Source organism: Corvus kubaryi, unplaced genomic scaffold (genome assembly GCF_017639235.1).
Source record: "Corvus kubaryi isolate FWS band 111438036 unplaced genomic scaffold, C.kubaryi_AGA036_p1.0 split1-37296, whole genome shotgun sequence".
Taxonomy (NCBI): Eukaryota; Metazoa; Chordata; class Aves; order Passeriformes; family Corvidae; genus Corvus; species Corvus kubaryi.
Window position 1 is genome coordinate 16,230,823 of NW_024582075.1, and position 17,548 is coordinate 16,248,370.

Genomic DNA, 17,548 nt, shown 5'->3' on the forward strand with positions numbered 1-17,548 from the left:
ATGGGATCATAAACTATTGCATTAGATTCCTAAATTGACTTTTTCTTGTGACCCTCATATCTGTGTGTTCAAACCGAAAATTAAACAAGCTATAGAAGGCACTGTGATTTGTGGATTTATTGTGTTTAGTAGTCACTGTGTCTTGTTGCTTATCTTGGGTCTGTACAACCCAAAAGTTTGTGAAAAAAGTAGATATCTTTAAAATGTTTTGGATGAGTTTGAGAGGGGTGTTTTGTATGTTTCCAAATTGTTAACTCTAGAGAGAGACATATTTTCAAAGTGCTTACCATGAAATTCTGTGTATTAAGTTTAGATCGAGTTCCTAGACTTCAGTATGGCAACTAGCACATGTAATGGCACAACAATGTAAAAAGTAATATGAAGCAATGAAATGTCTTGCCATAATAGAGAGTGCTTTTGTTAGATCTTTAATGCTAAAAAGTGGTTCTGACATTAAATGACCTAAGATGGAAATTGTCCAAACCAAAGACAATTTTGACAATTTGTACGTAGTTATGTTTAAATTGAAATGTGTGTTAATATATAAAAACCAAACAACTTGTGTATTTCTGACTATTCAAACAAGTTGTCTTCCTGAGTACTAAGCATGAGACAAACAGGTAAGTAAGGCTCTGAGACAGATTTTGACATTCACTGCCTTGGATGTCACCAACTACTTTGATGCCACTGTCTAATACCTTAGCTGTATAGAAACAAAGATGACTCAGTGACCCTCTGTCTGCCCTGTCAGGGCTGATCCAGTAAAATGCAGGCTGAGTTCACAAGATGCATCTCTGCACTAACTTTCTACTGCAACTGGACCAATTCATGCTGCTCTGAGCAGGTCTTGTTAGCTGCCAAGCAAGTAACTTCTCTAATATAATCATACAGCTTCTTCATCAGAAGTGTCTGAGGTGCAACTAGCACAAGGAAAATGATAATGCCCACACCCACCCACACAAGCAGAGCTTTTTATACAATGTTGCAGTCAGAACCATACACGTTTTGGTGTAAGACAGACCTACCTAGAATCTGCTTTTTGTACCATCATGACTTTTACTTTTATGAGAACTAGTACTATTCTGTGAGTAACCCTGTCAAATGGCCAGTGTTTCAGAAAGCCCTAAGAGCACCTGAAATTGCATAGTCCTTGGCACTGACACCATGTCTTTTCTGTTTGTCTAGAACAGCTTCTTTTACAGAGCTTACTGTGTATGCTAACCACTAACAGAAAACAACATCGCTTGGAAAATCTGATCTTTACAGAAAGATTCAAAATCTACAACAGGACATTTACTCTGAAAACCTAGATATTTGACAATGAATAGACTTTAAATGGTTGCTTTGCTGTCAGCTATTGGCTGGATTTGCTAAGTGTTTAACAGCACATAGTAATCCCATACTCATATAAAATTAAAGAGATAACTGACAAGCAGAACGGAGTAATTCAAATTGGCATGTGTCCAAGATGGTAACTTTGCCATCCCTACACTGAATACTCCCAAGGGATCTTTAATGATTTACGGTAGGAAAGGATGAGTTTTGTGGGCCAGTGTGCCACAGTAGAACACACCCCCATTCTACAATCTCTGCCAAGGTTTGAGTTCAGTGCTGGCTAAAAGAAAAAAATATCAATTCCCAAATCAATCTCTGAAGTGCTTTGGCAATAAGTGAGCCAATGTCAGCCTTTCAGAACCCTGACATAATTTTCCAATTTTTAGAATCTAGGGCAGAAGTGACTAGTAGAATCACGCTTTTCCTCCAGAAGTATCTGGTCCTACAAATGATATATAGGCCTATCCCAGTGGAAGCCATCAGTGCAATTGATCAGTTCCCTTTTGTCCTCTTTATCTATGAGCACAACGAAGATGTGGGTCTTCAAAATAAACAAGAACAAGTACTGAATGCAAAGAAGAAATCAAAGATTTTCATACACATCTTTCAAAACTTGTTCAGTTGTGCAGGGATTCACAATACAGATCTCATTTGTTGAGGCAAATACATGGGATTATATTTTCAAGTTAATTCCAGCTCCACTAATTTAACCTTAACACTGCTAATGAACCTCAGCTTAAGACCTGGCTAACTACCAATGCCGTACCTGTGCACCCAACAAGTGCTACACCAGAGTTCTGGTTTTAGGATGAGGTTTTACTACCAATCCTTATTTATGCCAAACAACAGGAAGCACAGCACTACTCCTTACTGCTGCCCCTCCCAGACCTACAATACTTTGTCATGGTTTAACCCCAGTCAGCAGCCATGCCCCATGCAGCCTCTTGCTCACTCCCCCGCCAGTGAGAACACGGAGAAAACTGGAAAAGTAAAAGGCAAAAAGCTTGTGAGCTGAGATAAAGACAGAGTAATAGGGAAAGCAAAAGCCACACAAGCAAAGTAAAACAAGGGATTAATTCACTGCTTCCCATGGGCAGGCAGGTGTTCAGCCATCTCTAGGAAAGCAGGGCCTTATCATGCATGATGATGACTTCGAAAGACAAATGCCATCATCCCAAACTTACCATCCTCCTTCTCCCCACCGCTATATATACTGACATGGTGCCACAGGGTCTGGAATATCCCTTTGGTCAGTTGGGGTCACCTGTCCTGGCTGTGTCTCCTCCCAGCTCCCATGCGCTGCCAGTCCCCTCCCCAGTGTGGCAGTACCAAAAGCAGAAACAGCCTCGGCTCTGTGCAAGCCCTGCTCAGCAATAACAAAAATATCTCTCTGTTGTCAACCCTGTGTTCAATGCAAATCCAAAACACAGCCCAGTGCCAGCCACTGTGAAGAAAGTAAACTCTACCCCTGCCCAAATCAGCACATCTGTGAAACAAGCATTGGCCCAGTAAGTTCCGAGTTCCCACACCCACATGCTGACAAGACAAAACAAAGTACAGGACAGCTGGTCAAATACAAACTGAAGTGGAAGGAGGACAGAAATACTTGAGAATAAATGTTGCCACTTGTACTGCAGAACTGAAATCCAATATGTGGCCTAAATTAAAATATCACATTTGGTGTTGCAGCTCATATGCACAAGTGAGGTAAAAGGATACCATGAAAGTGTTCAAGAAAAAGAAAAGACACGTCCATATTTAACCAGAGACAAGTCTGTCAACAAGGAAAGCAAATTTCAGTGCAGAGAAAAAATGGCCATGTCTTTCTGCTGAAGAGAGAAAGGAGGAGGAGTGGAGGTAAATAAATAAAAGAAGCATAACATTTAGCATGGCACAACCATGAAAATTAATGCTTGAAGCAAAAAAGAGGGACAAAAAGGATCTGAAAAAATACTGATAAGCTCAAGAGGAAGAGTTATAATAATGTACATGGAGGAGGAGAAAATAAGGGGCAGAACTATAATGTAAAGAATGCTAAGCTGGTAAATCCTACAACGTTTTTATGACACAGGATACAGGAATAGATTATCTAGGATTCTTCCCAACCCCAGGAAAACAATGTCAAATGACAGTTAGTTTCACCTAAGAGAACATTGACATTAAAAGACACACAGAGACAGAAAAGCAATCTGAAGGAAATTACATGGATTTTCAACATGAAAGGAATTATTTGTACAGGCTTTTGTACATAACACAGGGTAATTTCATAACAGGAAAAATTAAGTACGAAATGGTATAATAAATCGTTCATTTGCTACAAATCTAAAGTTGCTGTGGAAGAAGAATGAGTCATGGGCTGTTTGCTGCACAGTATTTTCTCTAAAACCTGAATAATGTGACAATAATTCAGGGTTAACACAAAGGAAATCTTTTTTCCAAGGCTTCAAAGTAACAAGGGAATGAGATAAAGTGGATTCTGCAACTCCAGGAAATGGGAGATGAGCTCTATTTTTTCTACTAACATAGAACCAGTTTCACTGACCAGGGTAGTGTAATGTCAGCCATCCGCAGTGAGTAAGAAAGATTTCACACCAAGCTTAGTCCCCACATTTTAAAAAATACAAAAATTTCCCTGGTGACCCTAACTCTCTCTTATGTACTCATCTACATTGAGAACCTGAGAACTTTTACAACAAAATAAATCAAAAATCAAAATAAATTCGGTGTCAAGTTGGTGTGGATGGAAGCAGGGGGAGTTTTTCTTGTAAAGAATCTAAAAATAAATTACAGATACTAGTTCCCTGATTTTGAATGAATGGATATCACTGTGTTCAAAGTCAAAACTATTCTGCAGTTGCCGAGATGGATGGATGTAAGTGATGGACAACTGACTAAAGAAACTGCTTTTCTATGGAGAGAGAAAGGAAGTGAGCACTATTTGCAGTCCTTAACACTTCAGAAGCAGAAAATTGCAGAAGTCTATTTCTCCTGTAGTGTACAAGTGCTATCATCTCAACTGTGAAGATATAGTTAAACACTCAGAACACTCTTTATTCCAGTTGTAAGGGCACCCTCTTACAAAAAAGAAGAACATGAATGCAATAGGGTCAGAGATGGAAGATGTGGAAAGTGAATGCTGGCCTCAGAAAATACAGCTTGTTTACCTTTTGTATTGGTGCAATTTTCTTTCATAGTGTTTATTAGGCAGGAAGAAAATCTGCTTTCCCCAGATACACTCAGATGGGCTCAAATATAAGTTCATTCAATTCATTAAATCTCACTGTATTGTAGGAAAAAAACCCAACACATTACTTTATTGTAATAATTTTTTTTCCAACATGGAGTAATGGAAGTTTTAATTGCATACTCAAAAAGACTAGAATTGCTTTTCTACCAAAAAAAAAGGAAAAACCAAAAAGGCAGAGTATAGTTCATCTTACCCAATTTTAATTTATTTATTTTTAATACATTATTAGAATTTCGGCATGGAAATTATGGCTCATAATCAATAACTAGTTAATGGTACATCTCTATGTTTAAAATGGATAGTGCTAGGTACATATATTCAGTTTATAATTGATGCTGCCTACACACAGCTTTCTATACAGCCTTTCTGGCCTATTTTTCAACACCCTGCTATTAATTTTCTTGCATAAGTTATTATGTATATGCATGGAAACAGGCTCAGCTGCTTAGAGTGCTCTTAAATATGAAAATTTTCAAGCTACCTCAAAATGGTAGCATTTTAAAACATTACCAAGATGTCTAAAGAAGAGGCATTCATGTTTTTCTTTATTATATATGTTTTCTTTTGTATGTTTTAATAGAGTATCTTAGCATAATAATAAAGGCAGTCATGATGGGATACACTAATTCAGGATATAAGGGACTTGCCAGAATTCTGCAGTCCCTGAAAGTGGATTAATTGTTCATTTTTTCCTTTATGGTTGCACTTTACAGTCGGGAAACTGAAGCAGAGACAGAGAAATTCATTCGTCCAAAGCCACACCTGAAGTGTGCGGTAGAACCAACAACTAAACCCAAAGACTCTTCCTTCTTCTGCCCCGTTGTGTTATTGTCTTCCTCTACAATGATGCCTCTACTACAAGTAACAAGCCTGGAAATCAGTTGGAAAGGTCTCTGCTACACGGACAAGATTTTCTCTTCCTCCTCAGTCTATGGTGTTGCATCTGCCTATTGGATCAGGTCTTTCCTGAAAATGTCAGGTATCAACCCCTCTGCAAGAGGTATTTAAGGACCTTCTTTGAGATTCAGCAATACTTGAATTTTCCTTCACTTTCTCTGTTTATAAGTTATGATGTTTGGGATTGAAATTAATAAAAAACTATAAGGCCTTTCTGTAAGAACAAAGTCAAAGGAATATTATTGGTAGTTGTGTTTTGATTATCTTTTGGTTATATCTTTTATTCATAAAGTTTCCAGAATTTTCTCAGTGTCAGGTTTTAAGCAAATGAGCCCCCCCAAAAAAGCCCTTTTCTTGGTTATTTCTTTGACAAATCATGACTAAGCACTTCCCAAGCAATATTCATCAGAGATTGCAAGAGGACAGAATTAGATTATTTTGATAGATATCTTAATGTTGAGGTAGATGAGGTAGGTCTTAACAGAACTAAGCTAGACAGGTAAAAAAAACAGTCACACAAAAATGCTTTCTTCCTTTTAAGCTCAATTACGCTAAACAACTGCGATGCAACTACAACTTTCATCCTCAGACATGACACACTCAAATATTTAACTGTCTTCTCTCTACAGAAGGAGACCATTGCAGTACCAGGATATTTTTTTCTCGACAATTATCAATGAAAAAAATAAACCACACTCACCTATTCTTATATATTCCAGTTCAATATAGAAACATATGGAAAGTTTGTCTTCATTCATCCACACCATAATCCACAATCAAAACAATTTTGAGGAAATGAACCAAGAAAAAAAAAACAATGAAAGTTCATAATCTTCCTTCGCTTCACCTGAAGGACACCCCTTTCCTGAGTGAGAAGATGAACTTTTGACCTGAGTGAACCATTTACTTTTTGAGAACGCACTGTCATAGAATCAGATGGCATAAATACGTTAAAGGAAGTCTCTGGCTTCAGGATCCTGAAAGGAAAGCTTGCCATACGTTTTCTGGTGACATATGAATATTCGGTTTTGACTCTCAAGGTGCTTCACATTAGGAAGAAAAACAGTACTGGGGGAAGAGAAGGCCTCTTCTGCATTTCATTTTTCCTTAGGATTTTTTTTAATTACAAAATTCACAAGGAATACAGAAATTCATACTAGTTTAGGATGAAAACCATTTTTAAAAACCCTTTTTTAATTAGCCAACTGCTCACAGAAGCAAACTCGTCTACTTCATTTAGCCAGACTATTAAATTTTTGTGAAACAGCGAAGGGAATTTTGGCATGGTCTTTGCCCATGTTAATGTTGCTACAGTGGCAGGTATGGGCATGACCATTCTATTGTACCTGTAAGGGTAAACCTTTTTACTTTATTTTGTGAGCAAAGAATAGTATTTCGTGCTTCTGTTCATGATGCTTTGCTGAGTTTCAAATTCTTTGCAGGGAAGAACTTTTGCACTAGGAGAGCCCATTTTCTGCCTTCTTTTGTTTGTGCAGTCATTTTGAGCACAGAAGAATCCTTGAAGGCAGACACAAATTCTGAGATTTATATCTTTGAAAGGGCATAATGCCTGCTTACTATTTTCAGGCACTGCTATTTGTGAACAGGTAAGCATACTGATGAATGAAGATGGTAGTCAAAGAAAATAATCTGCTCTGACACTATTTTTCCTTTTCCATTCAACGTTTATTCGAGTTTATTTATGCATTTGAAAGACAAGTGAATTTGTCAACTTAGCTTGTTAGATAAAATATTCAATTTCATCCTTTAAATAACATCCTTTTCAGCAAGAAATCAATTTGTTAATCCTAAAAAATATTTTAAACCCCTCCCAAGGTAATAGAAAAGAGAGAATGGTGAGGAAGCAACTGTTTTTCAGTGTATAGCTTGCCTTCAGCAGTAACTAACTAGCTGAAACCTCTGTCTGGCAGCAGTTGTTATTTTCGAGGTCCTCCATAAAATATGTCTAGAAGATGATTCCAATTTCTTTTTATTTGAGTCTGTATATCAAAGGCCACACCTGAGTGATTTTTATAATTAAGATCTCTGAAACTCTGATTCATGTTGATCTTTCAGCCTCAGACCTTTCATGCTTCATAACTTCTTTCCTAAAATATGGCTCCTAGAATTGAACATGTTGGTTCCAACTATGCTCCCCCTAATGCTCAGCATTAACCAATTTATAATTCCAGCTCCTTTGAGTCTCTTTTTACTCCTGCCAAAGATTGTTCAAATAGCTTTGGTGTATTATTTATGATTAACCCTGTTTCCCAAGGTGATTTTTTTTTTCTCCCTACAATTCATGCATTTGCTAGGGTCCTTTCTAAGCCTACTGGTATAACTTTCCATCTTCAGTCAACTGTATGACCTAGATCAGTTCAGATCTATCTTTTTGCTGTTTTCCTTATCTTTTTGCAACAAGTCTGACTTTCTGGTTAGTATGAAGTACATTTTCCTTCTTCATTTAGCTATAAGTAAGATTAATTTCCATACGGTATATGTTGCATATGTGTACATCAGCAGTGGCACTAATCAGATTCACTCTGCAGAATAACAAAAACAATTTTTTGTTATATAAAAGCTTGGTGAATATAAAATAAATCTGATATATGCTTGCTCTAAAGTGTTTACACAAGGTAACACTGACACTTGGCCAAAAGGGGATCAATGACCAAATCTTGTGTAAAAATTCGTATTCAAAAGATGTAATATGCTTTTTTAAAAAATTGAAAGCAGATAAATTGCAGCTCAGTTAGAGAATAGTAACTCCACAGAACTCCCAAACTAAGGAAGAGAAGAAGGATACATGCTTTCAGCAAGATCATGAACTGAAGGAACAGAAAATCCTCCTTGATGTGTCTTTTACAATATGGGAAATAAGAAGTTTAAATTGAAATCAGGTTTAAATTACTGTTTTTAAAAAATGTGAAACTCTTGTAGCTCTTGATCTTAGAAATGGAGAATTGGCTTCAAAAGGGATCACATGAAGTCAGACAAAGGTTGAGGTGGAAGTGGACTTCTGGACATCATCTGATTCAACAACAGGGCTACCTAGAAAAGCTTGCCCAGGTCTTTGTGCAGAGGTGTTTTGAATATCTCCAAGAAGGGAGACTGCAGTGTTTCTGGACAACTTAAGCACGGGCTAAATCAGCCTTACAGTGAAAAAAGTGGTTTTTAATGTTCAGAAAAAACCACATGTGTTTCAGTTTGAGCCAATTGCCTGTTGTCCTGCCACTGCATTTCACTGAAAGCAACTCTTGCCTTCTTTGCATCCCTGTTTTGGGTATTCATAGACATTCATAAGATCTTCCCAGAGCTTTTTCTTCTCCAGGCTTGACAATCCCAGCTCTCTCAACCTTTCATCACTTTAGAAATTCTGCAGCTTCTTAATAATCTGTGTGGCCCCTTGCTGCTCTCTCTCCAGTATGTCCACATGTCTCTTGTGTCTCTTCTGCAGAGCACAGAACTGTACACAGCACTCCAGGTGAGGTCTAGAGTAGTCAGAATTATTCAGAAACAGATTTTTCTTTATACTTAAGCCAGGTGTGCTCCACTTTGGACCCTCCTCCAACCCTATTTTCAATCTTTATGTTTCTAATAGCTCTCAAAGCTTTGCTGGCACTTATTTTAATTATCTTGACATCAAACTATGGAGCTTGCTGTTTCTCTGAATAGATCAAAAGAGCATATGCTATGCAATCTTTATCTCTAAATGATTCAGAGAGAAAATATCAACCTCAATTAAAACCATTAACATGGTCTCTTTTGCTTTATCACAGCTGTGAGATAAAGACCAGATGAGACACAGATTTTGGATACAAAGTTTGGGAAAAAAAGTTCAAGAACGTTCAGTTAAGAAGTCTATATGAAATCAGTCTTCAAAGAATGTGGAGCCTGGGAAGAAATGAGTGTCTGTGTTTCAAAATATATTCAAGATCCTTGCCTTTTTCTTTTCTTTTTTTTTTTTAATTTATTTTCCGATTACATAAAACAAATTAATTTCAAAAGGGAGTTTCATTATATTAAAGCAGAAAAAAAAAGGGTAAAATGCAACCTCATACCAAAAGTACTCAGAACACACAGTCTGAAATTACAGGTAGTACTAATTACTAATTACAGGTAGTACAAGTGCAGTGAAGTTGAGTTTCATTGCATTAAGGTAAACAGCTCTTGATTATTGTCAAGACATTTAAGGCCACTTCAGGTTTTAGCTAGGTGCCTCAGGACAGGTTAGAAGTCAACATGCCACTCACAGTTGAAGTGTCCGTAATGGTAGGAGATGAATAGGCCAAATATGCCCAACGTTACCAGTTGGTATAGCTTACTTTTACATTTGTTGCTCTGGGGAAAATATCACATCAGCATCTAGTAATCCATATGATCTTCAGAGCATGTGTCAGACCCATACCTGGAGGATAACTGTCTCTGGCACAAAAGCATAAGAACAGAGTGAGGACAGAGTGTGAGAGATCATCCAGGAGACGTAACTCTGAGAGTAATCTTGTATCTTCATGGATAGACACTTCATCATTAAAAATTCTATGACTCTATACAAAACAGGTTAAAATTGCTCCTGTACAGGAGAGAGCACCAGGCAGCAACAAGCTGAGGCACAACTGCTTGTTTGCCTCTGCACAGTGCATTGGTGAGACTGCTGTTTCAACACTACTCTTTTAAGCCCAGATGCAGGAACAATGTGAAAACCCTTGGAAGAGAACTGTAAGAGAATCTGAATAACCACAAATAAGCATTGGGGGTAAGCTTGTTCCTTGTGCTGCAGGCTGTCATTTTATTACTGAGCATTAACACGCAAGGAGAAAATGGGTATATAACAACTGCAATGTCATGAAAACATCACAGTCAATCATAAAACTGTACAAAACTAGTCTCTCTTAACAGTGAGTATAATCAGAATGAGTTTGTCTGAATCAGATCAAAGTTCCTTCTAGTTTGGAATCACATCTCTGACCAAAGTTGTTAGGAAATACTTCAAGAAAGACTAGGACAACAGAGGAAGAATATGGTGTGCTTCCCTAGAGTACTTTTTCAGGTGCCAGTGGATCCATACAACTTCAAACATATGACCAGCATTTTTCCTGTAAAGAGGGTGAATAGGTATTATTCTACAATTTAATAATGATACATCCATGACATGTCCACTGGGGCATGGAGAATGCTGACGTAAAATCTTAGAGAGAAGTCTTTGATGGGAGGAAGTGTGAGATTCGTGCATGGTTTATTAAAAAAAAAAAAAGTTTCCTAATTCTGTTCTCAATACACCTAAGAGAATAATGAACATAGAATTTTATATGCATTAAATCAGTTTTATAGTTTAGCTAGAAGTTGTAGCCTTTTTTCCCCAAAGAACACAGCTAGGACTACCAGTATGCATAATTTTAACATTCAAGGTAACACGTTTTCTGCAGACCATTCAGAAAAGTATACGTGCTTGTTATAACACAGGTAATTTGTTTGAATTTGTAGACAGGTCCTGTAGACAGGTCTAACCCCATCCAGCAACCAAAGTTTACACAGATGTTCCTTCACTCCATGTGGTGTGACAGAGGAGAGATTCAGAAGGGTAAAAGTGGGAAAACTTGTGGGTTGATGAAGGTGACTGCCATGGGAAGCAGTGAATTAATTCCTTGTTTTACTCTGCTTGTGTGCATGGCTTTTGCTTTCCCTGTTAGACTGTCTTCATCTCAACATGTGAGTTTTCCACCTTTAATCCTTCTGATTCTCTCACTTATTCTAATGGTCAGGGACTGAGCAAGTGGCTGCATGGGATTAATTTGATGGTTAGGGTTAAACCACGACACTTGAAAAGACAAACACCATTGGCCTGAATGTCCTTCCTTCCTTCTTCTTTCCCTCCTTTCTATATGCTGACCATGATGCCATATCCTATGCAATATGCCTTTGGTCAGTTGGGGTCAGCTGTCCTGGCTGTGTCCCCTCCCAACTTCTTGTAGACCCCCAGCCTCCTCAGTGGTGGGATGGTGCAAGGAGCAGAAAAGGTCTTGACTCTGTGCAAGCACTGATTAGTAGTACCTAGAGCATCCCTGAGCTATCAACATTATTTTCACCACAAATCCAAAACACAGGCACTTACTACTTACTGTGAAAAAAACCCACAAACCTATGCCAGCCCAAGCAAGCACAATCCCATTGTGTCAAACCTCATCATAGATCATCATGTCTTATCATGCATACCCAATACTCTGCAATAACCTAAGGCAACCATACTACTAAGGGGCAGCACACATTTGGGGAAAGAAAGGGAGAAATGATGGGTTAGATGTGAACAGTATGTCATATGTTTGTTTAAAAAACCATAGCCTTGCATGCTACACAGAAATAGTTACTAGATCATCTGAAGAATCTCTCTAGCGCTGTGACTTTTTCAGACCTCTCAATTCCCATTTATTTAATGTTCATAAGTTCAGGAAAGGATATTACAAAATTTGGAAACTTTTCAAGTAAATATTGAATCCAAGCCCATAATCTTCATGGTATTAATAAATCAAAATCACCTGCCAGTGTATCCAAAGAACTGTTACTCATTCACATTTTATTGTAATTACAGAAATATGTTTTTCCTGAAAAATTTTTGAAAAGGTGCACATAAGATACAGGAAGGATACATAAAAAACATGCAGAAACAGAAACCACTTTGTTCTTCCTTGAAGTTTTTATCTGTTTCCAGTCATTAGAATCTATCTCAGTTATTAACGGGGGAATAATATTCATCAAGCTTGCACCCTCCATGCTATCAAAAGGAAGCAAACTTCTGAAGGAGCAAAACACCTTTCAGTTGATTCCATCGTCTCCTCTGGTACCAACATCACTGACTTCAAAGAGCTTTCATTTATACTGGTGTGCTCCAGAGATAAATTTGGCCTTTCAGCTTTATGTTTCATTTTCAAATACAAGACACAGAGGATGAAATCTTAACAGACAATACAGCACACTAACTTTCAGAGAGTACACATACTTCCTGCTGAACTCAATCAACTTGATTTCATCTCTAACTTGCTCAGATTTTGCAACAGTAATGGCAATAATCCTGAGTGCCCTCAGTGAATAGAAAGAAAAGCCATGCCCTTTTTTTTTCCAACACTAATTCACTTTCCAAAAAAAACCATCTTTGATTTAGGAACTTCAACATCGAGTTCAATTCCATTATATGAAGTAAATAGATTACTCCAATTTACAGAAATTTGTAACAAGTTACTTGTACAGAACAGGGTAGGTAATCTTATCTGCACAGGAAAACCTTGTAAGTTTATGGACAATGTTTATATATTGATTTTTCAAAAAGTGTGAGGGGGTTTTTTGCATTTTGTTGACACAAAAGGAGACAATGAGTTCATCAAACTTTATAACTTGGTCATGCGTTCAGTGAGAGGAGGAAGGAAGGATAGTGTAGTAAAGAAAAGCTTGATCTCAGTGTTGAAGTGGCCTCAGGCACTTAATTTGTACCTCTGGCTGAGAGAAAATGTCAGCCTGCCTATGTTCTGCTGCTCCCACTGAAACTTAAATCCAGCTGTAAGCCTTTTTCACAATAAAGAATCTCTTGGCTGCAGTTATTTTAAGTTTTGTTCACACAAAAAATGAATCACCCCAAAGGAAATACTTACTTTACATGGTCACTGATATATATATTATTTTCAAAGTGAAGCAGAGCAACATTGCAAAACTAAGCACAGGTAGGTCAGACTTCCATCCGAAGAACAGTGTATAATGTACCCATATAGATTTGCTAAATTAATCACAGGTTTCTTGTAATCTTGTCTGCTGCTCAAAAACAAACAAACAAACCACACAAGCACTGATGCTTCTAATCATGCATGCAGACACTCTTCAATAAAGTCTTTAAGGCAACTAACATACCCCCGTATTAGAATACTGTGGGTACAGGTTTCCTGGCTGATGTTTCAAAAGTATTATCCTAAATTCCTTTAAACACTAGAGAAGGTTGTATAAATTTCTGCATCTTTCAGTGGGCACTGATAACAGTCTCTCTGCATTTTTAACAAGATGCAGGTCTCAAAATAGGAGGTTTTAATTTGAATAAGTTACTTTGGAAGTAAGAGGTAAAAATCATCACAAATTAATTAAAACGTCGTCCTTTGTTTGTGGTGATTAATAATACATAAAGAATTCAGGTTTTACATAATTCATCAATCTGACGTAAACTGGCACTTTCCAGTTCCACAGAGTGGAAACCCAGCTACTCCGTGACACTTGAAAAGCAGCTCTGAATGGATGCGCCACATCCTTCTGCCACAGGACTTAAAGTCATAGTCATCCAGTTTGTCACATACAAATGAATTTTTTAGGACTGAGGCAGTAAGAATATAATAAACAAAAAATGTGCTGAGTTCCAAACAGGATTTTTTTTCTCTTTCATGCACTAAACTCACAGAACCTAAAAGCAACGTGCTAGCAATTAAAGATGGAGAAAGACTCCGGTAAGATAATGTAGCCTGTGCTCTTATGACTGAAGGATTATTTCCTGAGCAACTTGAAATTTTTAAGTATGTTGTTCACAAGGTGATCTAGCACCAAGCATATACACCACAAAGCTCAGTCTGAAGCAGCAGGGTGGCAACACTGGAATTGAATCATAGTGGCAGTAGATCCTACTTCTTTCCAGATGTGCAAATTCGTATCAGGAAGCAGTAACAAATAGGCAGGCAAATACTGCCTTAGCATAATTTTCTTTCCCATCATGGACAGACTTTGAGACTCCCACAGAAAAAAAGCAAAATTGTACTGAGCTCCCTCAGTTCTTAGTCTTGATCAAGTTGTGTACTTCTACCTTCTTTGATCTTCTTTCGTTATCCTCTTAACCCTCTACCTAATTGCATAGCCTCTGTAAACCTTTTTTTTCTCAAAATCATTCTAAGAACTCTGGCTTCTTCAGTTGTTCCCTCTCTGATTTGAATTTCTTTGTGACTTTTCTCTAGGGATCATGTTTCTTCTCCTTTCTTCACACTGTGACAGAGCATGAGGAAAAGAAGCAGCTCATAAAAATCCATCTCCTCTTATTGATGGGTAATTATAACCCTTGATTTGTACCTGTGCACAGTATGGCAACACAGTCAAAAATGTTGGCACAGAGTTCTGGTGCCTGAGGGTGACACCAGACCCCCCAGCATGCACTGGCCTGCTTAGTGATTTAAGGAATTTACATTCCTGATTAGCTTCAAAATTCTGTGTCAGGTATTTCTACAGTAAATATTTCTACTTCTTTTAGTGTTCAGTAAACCCTGAGGTATGCTGACCAAACTTAAACCTCTGGCAAGATCTCAGCTGATTATCAGTGGGTTTGAGTCAAGTATTTAAAAGTAAGCACCAAATTATCAAATTCTTTCCTTACAGTGTGTATGGAAACTGTATTATATTGATCCCATTTAATTAGCTATCTTAAAACTACCAAATCTTTTCCTGTGAGAATCACTCTTTATAAAATACTTCTTTCTGCATATAATTCAGCTATTCTCTTCTTATAAAATACTTGTTACTGAGTGTAATTCACCTCATCTTGGAACATAAGTAATTTGATTAATATTTTAGGGATAAAATATGTAACATTTCTTTTTCTTCCAGTTTTCAAACCAGTCATATTTTAAATGAAGATATGCCACAGCATAAAATCTGGAAATTAAGTCTTTTAACATCTTGAACATTTAGAGTTCTGTGATGACTTGTTTTTTTAAGGCAGAGATGTATTTAACATTAATATTATTTATATTTAAGTATTACACCAAAAAACAACAGCAGATTGCATTTGAGTGTGATCTATAGCCCCACCTCTTAAAAAAGGTTGCTTGCATGAGAACCTCATCTTCTTTATTAATGGCGGGTGCTCCACATAGCCATAGCTGGATCATTTATTTATGCTCATATACATGAATTTTCTATATGACTTTTTATATGCAATTATTGTTTTACCAGACCATTTTTTTCTTTCAGAAGGCAAATGTTCAGCACATCAATTATATGAGTCCCCATTTTAAGCCTTCTGCACCTGAAAAAATTGCCACTTTATTGGTACAATTTTTCTGAATATTTTCATTTGTAAAATTCTTCTTTTGTGCACCTTCTCCTAACTTTTTTAAAAGTAACTTTTTTTTAAAAATAACTTTTTTTCCTGCGATGCTAGCCGTAACCAAAGTACTGTTTGGCTGTGAATAAACAGTAAAATTAGTGTAACATTAAAAATAGTTATAACATTTATGCACTATTCTGCTTCTTGTGCAACTGTGGACTAGTGGCAAAGACCTAACTGCACGTAACCAAAGTTTTTGAGCTGCTACAATAAAGCACAACATTATGACAAGACAATACACTCTTATTGTGGTAAATATCTCTGCAAACCCAGTGGAAAGATCCTGGCATTTGTGAGTGAGACATAGATCTATTAATATATACTATGGCATTTTTTTTTCCTTTGATACATTTAAAATAGAGAAATACACTTCAAATTTCAGTAGTTATTTTCATATTACAATATAATTCCCTCCTTATAATATATTCCAGACTATAATTCTGTGTTTTCCCCCCACAGAAGAGATAGAATGAGTTTGTAAAATCTGAAGCATATTGAATAAGTTCCTTGGTTTCTAATGGCCTTGTGGTTTGTGAAAATATTCAAAATACAGGGACTACTGCTATTGATTACAAAGAAATTAATTTTTCAATATACATCTGTATCTTCAGTCCTTAGGTCTATCACAGTCTTATGTATCCACCTGAAAATATACTGAAAACAAAATAATTTCCAAGCAGACAAGAAAATACAGTTAGATTTTTTTTTACTTTTTTGCTTTTTAAGATAGTAGGTGTTTGCTGTTAGACTGTTTTACATTCTAATACTTCCATTTTCCACAGTCTTCAGCTTCCCTATTAAATATTGACTTCTGAAGACATGTTTTCATTCTTTATTTAGATTTTTTGCAATAAATAACCAATATTTGCCTTAAGGATAACCTACAGCAGTTTTGATAAAAATAAGCCTGTTGGAGGATGAAGCAAGCATCCCTAGTCCTTAAATAGGCAACCATTACTAGTTTTCCTAGTGAAAAAACAAAATGCTTCATAGACCTCCAGTAGAGGATGGTTCACACATGTATTTGAAGCATTTATTTATTTACTTCTAGAAGAATTAGAAGTTTTCGGTTTATTGCTCCTATTGCTCTTACAGAAAATACTGAACCCATGTATTATGCCCATTAGCCTAAAAGTCCTCAGAGCAACAAAAGACTTGTAGGGAAAAAGGGTCATAAATCAAATTAAAATCTGTTAACAATTAACCTCTTTCATTTTCATTGATTTAAATACATACTGACGGTTATTCTTCTTTTCTGTAAGATGGTGAACTTGAAAGACCTCCCAGGGTAAATTCTGTATATAACCTGATATACAGAAAGCTTAAGAAACTTTTCCTGACATTTACCAAAGTTGAACACTTTTTTCCCTTTTCTCTGATTTTAGTTCCAACAGACAGTGTCAGAATACAGAATATGAAGCTTATTGAGCTTCTCAGATTAGTGCAGCAGAAACTGCTTCTAATCCTCCGTCATCATCAAATTGACTAGTCTGACATTGTCGGTGCTGAGCGCTGCATGTACCAGCAAACACTGGAGGCTGAAAAAATATTCCATTCTAATCTAAAAGAAATTTATCCAGTACTGCATAGACCTTGCCTGTATCTCCTCAGAGAAGATACAAAGAAAAGGAAATAATCTAAAAATCTATATTTGATTGAAAAAGTGATGTTTGGAAAATGTTCTGATGCACTATCCATTTCTGAACTAATATTTTATATTATAAGGCTAGCATAAATATTTTATACTATAGTTCAGCAAAATACATATTTGTTAAACAGGAAGTATTTGCATATTCAAAGAACATGGGTCCAAGCCAGGATTCTGAATCCAAACAGATGGCAGGTAACAAAGGCTAGTTGAGACAAGGCTGTTGATGGCAAAACCCAAATGCTTTACTGGCAGGGTGATGCATTATAAAATTTCCAAGCTTATGCTGAGTTTATACTACAAA